Source organism: Gossypium arboreum, chromosome 8 (assembly GCF_025698485.1).
Source record: "Gossypium arboreum isolate Shixiya-1 chromosome 8, ASM2569848v2, whole genome shotgun sequence".
In the NCBI taxonomy this organism is placed as follows: domain Eukaryota; kingdom Viridiplantae; phylum Streptophyta; class Magnoliopsida; order Malvales; family Malvaceae; genus Gossypium; species Gossypium arboreum.
The window spans coordinates 37,457,738-37,470,096 of NC_069077.1; the positions used below are offsets into that span (position 1 = coordinate 37,457,738).

Below are 12,359 nucleotides of genomic sequence, written 5' to 3' on the forward strand. Positions count from 1 at the left end.
ATTCGCTTCTCCCACGCCCGTGTGTGTAAGCCTTACGCCTGTGTTAATTTAACAGGTTCGACCATGGTTCTTCCACACAGGTGTGTCGAACGCCCGTGCTATTTTGGCAAGCTCGACCACGGTTCTTCCACACGGGCTTGTCGCGCGCCTGTGTTGATTTGACAGGCTTAACCACGGCCATATTGCACGGCCGTGGCGTTTAATCGTACCCCGTGTTGGGGAAATCTTTTGCCCTATTTTCACACGGCCTTAAGCACGCCTGTGTGCTTGGCTGTGTCTCTGTGGAAACACCTGTATTCAAGATTTCTATTAGTAAGTTAGGAGTTAAATAACAAAATTTATAGAAATTAATATTTTTAGTGCTCGGGTTGCCTCCCGAGAAGCACTTATTTATAGTCTAAGCTCGACTTACCTCTCTAGTTGATGGTCATAGTGGTTTGAGGAGTTTATACTCCTCATTCCTGCTATCAATCTCATCAAAATAAGGTTTTAATCGGGTGTTGTTTACCTTAAAAGTACCGAACTTGGGATGACTTACCTCTACTGTACAGAATGGAAAAATACTGAGTACCGTAAGAGTGATTTCTTCATTTGGTGTGGTAGTGACAATGTGGGGATCTACGGCATCTAATAAGACCTTATCACCAACCTTAAGTTGATTTGGAGAGGTATCGGGCTCGTTTTGGCGGTTGTTTCTGTTTGTCGGGTGTTCTTGGTTTGTGCGTCCGCCATTCATCGAGTTCCTCAATTTGTAATCTTCGATCTTCATGAACAGGTCCTCTACTAGTGCTTGAGAATGACTCGTGTGCTTCCTTCAGAATCATTTTCTGCAAAGTAGATTGCACCATATTGTTAGTAGAATGGTTTAAATGATCACTCTCAATTCCTGATGTGTTGTCAGAATTGTGAGCTTGAAGGGTGATTGTTTCGTCTCCCACCCAGAGTATGAGTTCACCTGTGCCAACATCAATGATGGTTTTAGCAGTTGCTAAAAAGGGCCTTCCTAGAATTAAAGGAGTGTTGCTATCCCCTTCTATGTCTAGAACAATAAAGTCAATGGGAAATATAAATTAATCGATTTTAACTAGCACATCTTCAATAATACCTCTAGGGAATCTTATAGTTTTATCTGCTAATTGAATGCTCATCCTAGTCTGTTTGGGTTTCCCGAGACCTAGTTGCTTAAACATTTTATAAGGCACGACATTGATACTAGCCCCTAGATCAGCTAATGCATGATTAACATCTAAACTACCAATTAAGCAAGGAATAGTAAAGCTCCCTGGGTCTTTTAGTTTGTTGAGTAGTTTATTTTGGAGAATGGCCGAGCAAACTGCGTTCAGCTCCACATGCGACGCCTTGTCCAACTTTCGTTTATTTGCTAAAAGTTCCTTTAAAAATTTCATTACGTTTGGCATCTGCGATAGAGCTTCAATAAACGGTAAGTTAATATGTAATTTTTTTAAGAGTTTAAGGAATTTACTAAATTGTTCATCTGAGCGGTCTTTCCTTGTCGCGTTGGGGTATGGCACACGAGGTTTATATTCGACAGTCACTGGTTTGTTTGTATTTTGATCCACCTCACCTTGACCTTTGCTTACCACAGTTTCTTGCCTCGGTTCTGGTTCAGGCTCAATGACTCATTCGTCATCTTGAATATTAATTGCGTTGAGTTGTTCCCTTGGGTTAGGTTCAGTATTACTTGGAAAACTACCTTGTGGTCATTCGGAGATTAGTTTGGAAAGCTGGCCTATCTGAGTTTCGATCCCTTGGATCGACGCTTGTTGATTTTTAAGTGCTGTCTCGGTGTTCTAAAAATGGGTTTCTGAAATTGATATAAACTTTGAGAGCATCTCTTCAAGGTTTGGCTTCTTTTCCTGTTGGTAGGGTGGTTGTTGGTAGCCCGGAGGATGTTGTGATCTTTGCTTTCCTTGACTGCCCCACGAGAAATTGGGGTGGTTCCTCCAACCTACATTATAAGTGTTATTATATGGATTGTTTTGAGGTCGAGGATTATTACCCATGTAGTTTAATTGCTCGTTATCCATGTTGTGGCCATAGGGTTGGTATTTCGAATGGTTTGTTCCACCTCCACTTGTTTCGCACTGCATTACTGGGTGAACCTGTGAAGAATTAAGAAAACCATCAATCTTTTTATTTAAGAGTTCTACCTGATTAGAGAGCATGGTGACTGAATCGACGTTGTAAATGCTGGCTGTTTTCGTTGGCTTTGTCCTCATGACTTGCCACTGATAGTTATTCAGTGACATCTCCTCTATAAACTCATAGGCATCTTTCGGTGTTTTATTATTGATGGTTCTACCAGTAGCTGCATCAACCATTTGCTGAGTCGAAGGATTCAGACCATTGTGAAATGTTTGAACTTGGAGCCAAAGTGGTAACCCATGGTGAGGGCACCTTCTCAGTAAGTCCTTGTATCTCTCTCATGCATCGTAGAGGGTTTCTAAATCCATCTGCACAAAGGAAGAGATATCATTACGTAATTTAGTTGTTTTAGCCGGCGGAAAATATTTTAGTAAAAATTTTTCGGTCATTTGTTCCCAAGTAGTAATTGACCCTCGTGGTAACGAGTTCAACCACTGTTTAGCTTTGTTCCTTAATGAAAAGGGAAACAACCGAAGACGTATGGCATCATTAGAAATGCCATTAATTTTAAATGTATCGCATAGTTTTAAGAAGTTGGCTAAATGAGCGTTGTGATCCTCATCCTGCAAACCATCAAACTGAACAAATTGTTGAATCAATTGAATAGTGTTAGGTTTTAATTCAAAAGTATTTGCAGCTATAGTAGGTCTAACTATGCTTGATTCAGTTCCTGTTAAAGAAGGTTTAGCATAATCATACATAGTACGTGGAGCAGGATTTTGATTAACCGCAATTGCAGGAGGTAGCTGATTGCCTTCGTTTTCAACCATCTCTTCGGTTGGGGGTTGAGTATCATCTTCTTGCTCGTTCTCTGTGTATCTTAAGCTTCGCCTTATTTATCTTTGGTTTCTACGAATTATGCAATCAATTTCTTCGTCAAAAAGTAGTGGTCCTGACGGGTTTCTTCTAGTCATAAACTATAAGAACTTGCCAAGAGAAGGAAAAAGTAAATAATTAAGTAATAGTAATAATAATATAAAATTAAATTGCAAGAAAAATAAATGGCTAAAGTAATAAAAATTGAGCGTTCCTAATATCTTAGTTCTCTGGCAGCGGCGCCAAAAACTTGATCGCGTTATTTCGTGATAGGTTTTAAATATTTATAATTAATCATTCTTGAAACTAACTATTATCGCGATGTAGGCAAGTGTACCTATCGAACAATAGTATAGTTTTAGCAAGACCGGATTGTCGAACCCAAAGGAACTAAAAGTAATAGTAATGACAGTCTTTTTATTATCTAGCCTAAGAATAAAGAGGTTTTTGTTTTAATTAACTAATTATCTAAACTAAGAATGCACAGAGAATCAAATTGGAGAATTGCTTTTGGAAAAATCGATTGAATAAAGACAATACCTAAGGAAAAATCCACCTAGACTGTACTTGTTATTCTGGCTCCGAATTGGACGATTTATTCATTTAACTTGTTCCGTAGAGATCCCTAAGTTATGTTATTATCCCTATTCAAGACTAATAACGTCTAATCCCTAGATTGAATAATCGAGACTTTTCTCTAATTAACACTCTAGGGTTGCATTAACTCGATCTATGGATCCCCTTATTAGGTTTCACCCTAATCCGGCAAAATCTTGTCACCCTATGTCTAGGCGCACAATCAACTCCGCTTAATTATGATAAATGTACTCTTAGACATGGTCTATTCCTCCTCTGAATAAAAGCTTATCTTGAATCAGTATCCTGGGATATCAAAATAAGAATTAAGAACACATAATTAAGAACAAGTTAAATATTTATCATACAATTTAGAAAATAATAACAAGATTCATCTTAGGTTTCATTCCCCTTAGGTATTTAGGGGATTTAGTTCATAACTAAATAAGAAAACATCTTAGAATAATAAAGAATACAAAACATAAAGAAAACCCAAAACTCCTGAAGGGGAATTGAGGAGTGATATTCAGTCTTGATGATGAATCCGGCTTCTGAGATGAATCAATCGGCTTCCTTGGAGTAATTCCTTACTCCCTATTCTATGTGTCCCCTTTTTCTCCTCTTCTAGGGTGTATTTATAGGCTTTTGGAATGCCTATGAGCCCTCAGAATTAGCCTTTTCTGAATTGGACTCAACTTGGGCTCGGTAGGGACATGCCCGTGTGACACGCCCGTGTGCAATTACTTCAGGCCGTGCTCGAGCCTGTTAGAATAGCACGGGCATGTGGGATGCCCGTGTGAGGAAGTCTAGGCTGTGTTGAGTTCGTACTTTAGCCTATTTTCTCCGTTTTAGGCCTGTTTCTCATTCCTTTCACTCTCCTATGCTCTCCTAAGAAATTAAAGCATTAGGCGCATCGAATTCACCAATTCTAATGGAAAATCATACATAAAATGCTTTAAACATGGGGTAAAAATATGTATAAATTACGGTTTATTAGCTTTTCTTTTCTCATTCTCAAGATCTTCAGGTTTACATGCTCGTTCAACAAGCACAACGAATTCTTTAATTTCAAGAATCTGAACTAGCAAAATGATATCCTCGCTAAAACCATCTTCAAATCTTTTACACATTATTGCTTCCGTAGATACACATTCACGAGCATACTGACTCAGTCTTACAAATTCCCGCTCGTATTCTGTGACAGACATACGACCTTGTTTAAGCTTGAGAACCTCTTTACATTTTTGATCGATGAATCTCTTACTGATGTATTTCTTTCAAAATTTAGCTTGGAAGAAATCCCAGGTAACCCGCTCACTTGGAACCACAGATATTAAAGTTTTCCACCAATGGTACGCCGTATCTCTCAAAAGTGAAACGGCACATTTTATGTGTTCTTCAGGATCCAAATATAATCCATCAAATACTCTTATCGTGTTCTCTAACCAGAACTCGGCCCTTTCAGCATCATCATTTGTTGTAGCTCGGAACTCTTCAGCCCCATACTTTCTAATCTTATCTACCAGAGGCTTACTTATTTGAACCGAATTAACTGATGGCATAACATGAGCTTGTGGCGAATTAACTGGGGGTGGAGGTTGTTAAATAGCCGGATTGGTTCTAATATATTGGCTAAACCAATCATTCATCATCTGATAGAAGACTTGTCTAGCCTCACCATCACGGCTACTCGTAGCCGGTCTAGAATTGGATCGCGCAGTCCCTTACGCGAGAGCAGGCGCATTGCTTTTGACATCGTCTGCTATGGCCCAATCAGGATCCATTTGCTATATAAAAGCATATTTGAATGTCAGGATTCATCACACTATCGTAGTTCATAAATATGGCATGTATAGCTAGACTCACATACGCTATGGTAGTCCTAGAACCAACTAAACCATACCTCTGATAACAACAAAATGTAACACCCCTAACCCGTATCCATCACTGAACTAGGCTTAAATACATTACCAGACAAATCGAAACATTTAACTTTCATTTCATAAACATCAAAGCGTCAGTGATCAATATCACTATAGAGTCACTTATATAGGTCATCGAAACCATAAACATGCAATAGAAAAGGGTGGGACTAAACCGAACACAGACAAAATTCTTCCAAAACTTAAATATTTTTCAAACAAGTACAGGTCACGTGCCCATATGAATAGGCCGTGTACCTCACACGGAATTAGACACACCCGTGTGTCTAGACCGTGACAATAAGGCATACATACTGACTTGCTCACACGGCCACAAGACATGCCCGTGTGCCTTGGCCGTGGTCGAGTCTGACTTACAATTGTAGGGTATCCTAGGGGACACACGACCATACAACATGACCGTGTGTCACACACGGCTAGGACACACAGTCGTGTCTCTGCTCATGTGGACAAAAATAAGCAATTAGAAAAGCCAATTTTCCACCCATTTAAATCAAACTTACAAGAAACCAAAATCACAACATTTCTTAACCAATTCACATCCAAATCACAACCAAAACTTTAACCATTCATGTTATATCATTGCCAACCAATTCCATGCTTAATAACCTTACTATTTTATGCCAAAACATAAGACAAAACATCTCAAAACATCTGGTTTATGAACCTTAGTACATACCACTCAATCTCATACTATGAACTTACCAAATACTTGCCAGATTGACCATTTACTTTGGCCAAACAAGAACATGTCATAAACATAACTTCATCATATAACTTATACCACAACTTATTCATAAACATATCCATAATCAAGCCAAATCATATGGCTAGATATATACACATTTCAAAACATATTCAAAGAACTTCTAGCCTATACATGCCATACTCCAATATTTACATTTCCAAAATGTACCAAAATGAAGTTCAATAGTGCGGTGATGATCCACAATGATCCTCGAGCTTCCAGTAGCTACGATATCTAAAATACAGTTAAAAGACACACATAGTAAGCTTACAAAAGCTTAGTAAGCCATATACAAATAAACTTAACACATTAAACATGAATTCATTATCAATTTACATATACTTCAAGTCATAAACTATTACAACTTCCATATTCACATACATTTCATATCTTCCAATTTCCATGACACATCTAGCATAATTTCTCATGGTTTTACCACATATCATCTTTTGTTTATTAAAGAATACATACTTACCTTTCACTATCAAATGTGATACTCATTTCGAACGTACCTGAATCGGATATGTATTTCACAAGTCATTCATTTTTCGAAATGTAACACCCCGTACCCGAGACCGTTGCCGGAGTCGAACACGAGGTACTTACGGACTTATTTCATTGTAAAACACAGTTCATTTAAAATTTCGAGACAAGCTGGCTAACTGCATCACTGTCACCTTAAAAATCATATCTCGAGTTCCAAAACTCGAAAACCAGTTCCATAAATTTTCCCTAAAACTAGACTCATATGTTCATCTACAATTTTTTTCTAGAATTTTTTGTCAGTCCAATTAGCACATTTTATTAGTTAAAGTCTCCCCTGTTACAGGGTTTGACTACTCTGACCTTCATGCATTACGACTTAGATATCTTCCAGTACAGGGCTTCAATACTTATGCCGTTTATTTCTAACAAAACTAGACTCAAAAAGGAATCTATACATATATGGAATGACTTCTAATTATCTCTGGTTAATTTATAGTGAATTTCCAAAGTCAGATCAGGGGATCCAGAAATCGCTCTGGCCCTGTTCCACGAAAACTTGAATATCTCTCAAAATACGACTCATATGATCATTTCGTTTCTTTCATATAAAAGTATATTTATCAAGGTTCGATTAAATAATTTATTCACTATTTAATTCAATTACTACTATTTTTAGTGATTTTTCAAATCCACACCACTGCTGCTGTCAGCATCTATTTTTAAGGTAAACTTTACCTATTTCATGGTTTTCCATGAATCAACAAGAATTTGTCATACAAAGCACCAAAATGATCATGATTAACCATTCCAATGGCTAATCATTACCAAACATTTCCGTACCTCTCAATGAACAACATACAAAACAATTATAATGCTATGCTCAAAGTATATATAAGCCATTTTCGCATGGCTATCCAAATTTATACAAAACCAAAGGGTACATGACCAATAACAAAAAGGGTAGTCCTATACATGCCATTTTCAGAGTTCAACCAAAAGTGTACCAAAAGGGCTTTGATAGTGTGGACGACTTCGACTTCGACAATCCCGAGTCCAATAGCTGACGAACCAAAATCTATAAAATAGAAAATCAGAGAAACGGAGTAAGCATTTAATGCTTAGTAAGTTTTGAGCAATGAAATTAGGCACAATTGAAGTATAGCATTCATATGACTAAACGGATAATTTCATATACACACATTCTCAAAATCATACCTACTTCATATTACCAACCCTTATATTCATACATAAGAGGTCAACTTAACCAAAAGTCGGAAGCTCATTAATCGACTAAGCGAATACTATTTAAAAGGAATCAACTAATCCAATGCATATACGAAACATACCTCATCGTTGGGATTTTACGAGCATATTGATTGAAATTATTATAGCAAGATCGTTCATTCCCAAACCAAGTACCTTTGGGCTTTAACTGGATATAGCCACTCACTCAAATGCCATCGGGACTTAGCCCGGATATAGTAGTTCGCACAAATGTCTTCGGGACTTAGCCCGGATATAGTAACTCGCACAAATGCCTTCGGGACTTAGCCCGGATATAGTAACTCGCACAAATGCCTTCGGACTTAGCCGGATATAGTAACTTCGCACAAATGCCTTCGGACTTAGCCCGAATTAGTCACTAGCACAAATGCCTTCGGGACTTAGCACGGAATTATCATCTGAATATTCATGCACATATCAGTAAATCATGATACATCTTTATTTCATTTTCAAAACTAGAATTCAAACACAAGTCAATTATTAAGCATTCCCATTTTCGGCTCAATAGCCACATACAAATAGCATGATTTGGTTTGCTTTATGACATGATCTCTATGCACATACGGCTACCCATCATATGTATAGACTAATTAACTCAACATATAATTCAAGTAGAGTCATTATATCACCGTATATTTGTTATGATTATACGTCATGACTTAATCAAATCGTAAACTAAGTTTCATTACTCGAAAACTTACCTCGGATGTTGTCGAACGATTTCGACGGCTATTTGATCACTTTTTCCTTCCCTTTATCGGATTTAGTTCCCCCTTGCTCTTGAGCTTAATTTAACAAATAAATTGATTTAATCATTTGAACATCAAAAAGAGAAACTCAAGGTACTTAACCCATATATACATTAGACATTAGAGTCACATATATACGAAATCATGAATCAACTCAACATTTTAGTCCACACTCTCTTTTAGCCGATTATCTAAGCCAAGATAAAAGCATCAATATGCTTGCTTCTAACCGAATACATGCAACACATCTACCTCATGTGGCCGAATATGCATGTCCATGTTGAGGCCGATTATATGCTTAATACTTCCTACAAATATGGTTACTTGTATTGACTACATACCATTTTGTTTCAAGTTCAAAACTCGGCTAATACACATATATACACTAGTAATCAAATACTAACATTTGCACTTCACCTTACTACAAATTCTCATCTACTTCCTACCATGGCCGAATGCATCAAGACACCATACCATTTCAATTTTGGTCATGGGTTAAACAAAGAACTTAATGTCTAACTCAAAATGATAAAAAGAAAATCCAAGAGTCATCAATCACCATTACATGTATCACTACAAAGCTTCACACTTAGCATGCAAATGACATCAACACAAGTCCACCTTAGCCGAAACTTAGCTCATCTTCATGCCTCATCACCACAACATCAAACACCAACCAAGAAGACAACACCCATGGCCGAATATCATCTCCATCTCATAGCAAAGATTTAAACCATGGGCTAGGTAGAACTCAAGCTAACAACTAAAACTATGCATGAATCTCATGGAACAACATCAACATACCTTAGTCTAGTGAACCACCATAGCCGATTTTCTCCAAGCTCTTTTCCTTCTTTTTCTTTCTTCTATTCGGCCAAGTTCAACAACATGAGAACTTTTTCTTTTTTTTTTCTTCATCATTTTCCTTTTCATTATTTTATTACCATGCTCCTTATTTTATCATTTCTAACATAAAGCATTAACACAACATGTTTATGACATGTTTTACCCATCACATTTTGTCCACCTTTATTGTCATGGCCAGCCACTACTAATTAAATGGGGAAATTGACATGCAAGTCCACCCCTTTGATTACATGCACTAATAGATCCTTATAGATTAACCTATCACATTTCAAAAGTGTCACACATAAGTCCTATTGACTAAATTCACATGCAATTAACTAAATCAAAGCTTAAAACTTTCACACATTCATATTCACATATTTTAGACAATAATTATCATATTCAAATAATTTGGTGACTCGATTTAGCGGTCCCGAAACCGCTTTCTGACTAGGGTCACTTTAGGGCTGTCACAACTCTCCCCCACTTAAGAAATTTTCATCCCCGAAAATCTTACCGGCAAATAGGTTTGGGTATCGTTCTTTCATAGAGTTCTTGGTTTCCCAAGTAGCTTCTTCGATTCCCTGTTTGAGCCATAACACCTTTACTAACGGAACCCTTTTGTTTCGCAACTCTTTCACTTCACGAGCGAGGATACGAATCGGTTCTTCTTCATAACTCAAGTCAGATTGAATTTCAACCTCTGATGGACTAATTATGTGCGAAGGATCAGATCTGTAACGTCAAAGCATCAAAACATGAAAAACGTTGTGAATCCTTTCAAGTTCAGGGGGTAAAAGCAACCTATATGCAACTGGACCAACTCGTTATTTCATACGGCCCAATGAATCTCGGACTCAGTTTGCCCTTACGGCCAAATCTGAGCATCTTTTTCCAAGGTGAAACCTTAAGAAACACTTTGTCTCCCACCTGATACTCAATATCTCTTTGTTTTAAATCCGCGTATGACTTCTGACGATCGGATGCTGCCTTCAGACTTTCACGAATTTTTTTACTTTCGCTCAAAGATCTTTAATCAAATCAACTCCGAAAATTTTACTTTCATAGAGCTCGGTCCAAAACAATGGTGTACGGCATTTACGACAGTATAAAGCCTCGTAAGGTGCCATCTTAATACTTGATTGAAAACTATTGTTGTAAGCGAATTCAATCAAAGGTAAATACCGTTCCCATGAACCACTAAACTCAAGGATGCAACATCTTAGCATATCCTCGAGTATCTGAATTATCCGCTCGGATTGACCATCGGTTTGGGGATGAAAAGCGGTGCTAAAATGCAACTTGGTGCCCAAAGCTTCTTGCAATTTCTTCCAAAATCGCGAGGTGAATCTCGGATCTCTATCCGACACAATAGAAATGGGTACCCCGTGTAATCTCACAATTTGAGAAACATACAATTCAGCTAGTCTATCCAGTGAATAATCCGTACGTACGGGAATAAAATGAGCCGACTTAGTCAGTCTATCAATAACAACCCAAATCACATCTTTCTTACTTGTCGACAATGGCAACCCAGACACAAAATCCATCGTGACTCGATCCCATTTCCATTCAGGTATCATGATCGGCTGAAGTAAACCCGTAGGCACTTGATGTTCCGCCTTCACTTGCTAACATACTAAGCACTTTGAAACAAAATCAGAAATGTCTCGTTTCATACCATGCCACCAAAACTGACGTCTCAGGTCGTTGTACATTTTCGTACTCCCCGGGTGAATTGACATTCGGCTACAATGAGCTTCGTTCAGAATCATCGAAATAAGTTCTGAATTTCTTGGAACACACAAACAACTTCTGAACCTCAAACAATTGTCATCATCAATTTGAAACTCTGATTCCATTTTCGAAACACATTCAGCCCGTTTTGCAACCAGTTCATCATCGACTTTCTGAGCTTCACGAATTTGATGAATCAACAATGGTTTGGCCTTTACTTCTGCCACTAACACATTGTCGATTAGAACAGACAAGTGTACATTCATCGCTCGTAAAGCAAATAGTGATTTACGACTCAAAGCATCCGCATCCGCAACCACATTAACCTTTCCCGGGTGATAGTCAATGACAAGCTCATAATCTTTTAACAACTCAAGCCAACGTCTTTGTTGCAGATTTAAGTCTCTTTGAGTCATCAAATATTTGAGACTTTTGTGATCCGAATATACATGCACTTCTCACCAAATAAGTAATGTCGCCATAATTTCAAAGCGAATACGATGGCAGCCAGTTCGAGATCATGGGTTGGATAATTTTTCTCATGTGGCTTTAGTTGCCTCGACGCATAAGCTACAACTCGACCTTCTTGCATTAATACACAACCCAACCCAAGTAAGGATGCATCACTGTAAATGACGAACTCCTTGCCTGATTCGGGCTGCACTAGTACTAGAGCTTCCGTCAAATGAGTTTTCAATTGATCGAAACTTTTCTGACACTTTTCTGTCCATTCAAACTTAACATCTTTCTAAAGTAGTTTCATTATTGGTGTGGCTATCATCGAGAAACCTTTTACAAACTGTCGGTAGTAACCAGCAAGTCCCAAAAAGCTCCGAACCTCAGTAATATTTCTCGGAGGCTTTCAGTTAAGTATGGCTGAAATTTTGCTCGGATCAACTCGAATACCCGATGCGGATACCACATGACCCAAGAAGCTCACCTCTCTTAACCAGAACTCACACTTACTGAACTTAGCATATAACCGCTTATCTCGTAAAATCGCAACAC

At 38.0% G+C, this 12,359-nt stretch overlaps 1 non-coding gene across 1 annotated transcript; it reads left to right on the forward strand.

The window, feature by feature from the left end:
• The first annotated feature begins 2,400 nt into the window (after positions 1-2,400).
• LOC128280042 (small nucleolar RNA R71) lies at positions 2,401-2,507 on the forward strand. Its single transcript, XR_008270224.1, has one exon. It is a non-coding gene; the product is annotated as a small nucleolar RNA R71 (small nucleolar RNA).
• Positions 2,508-12,359: the final 9,852 nt, after the last annotated feature.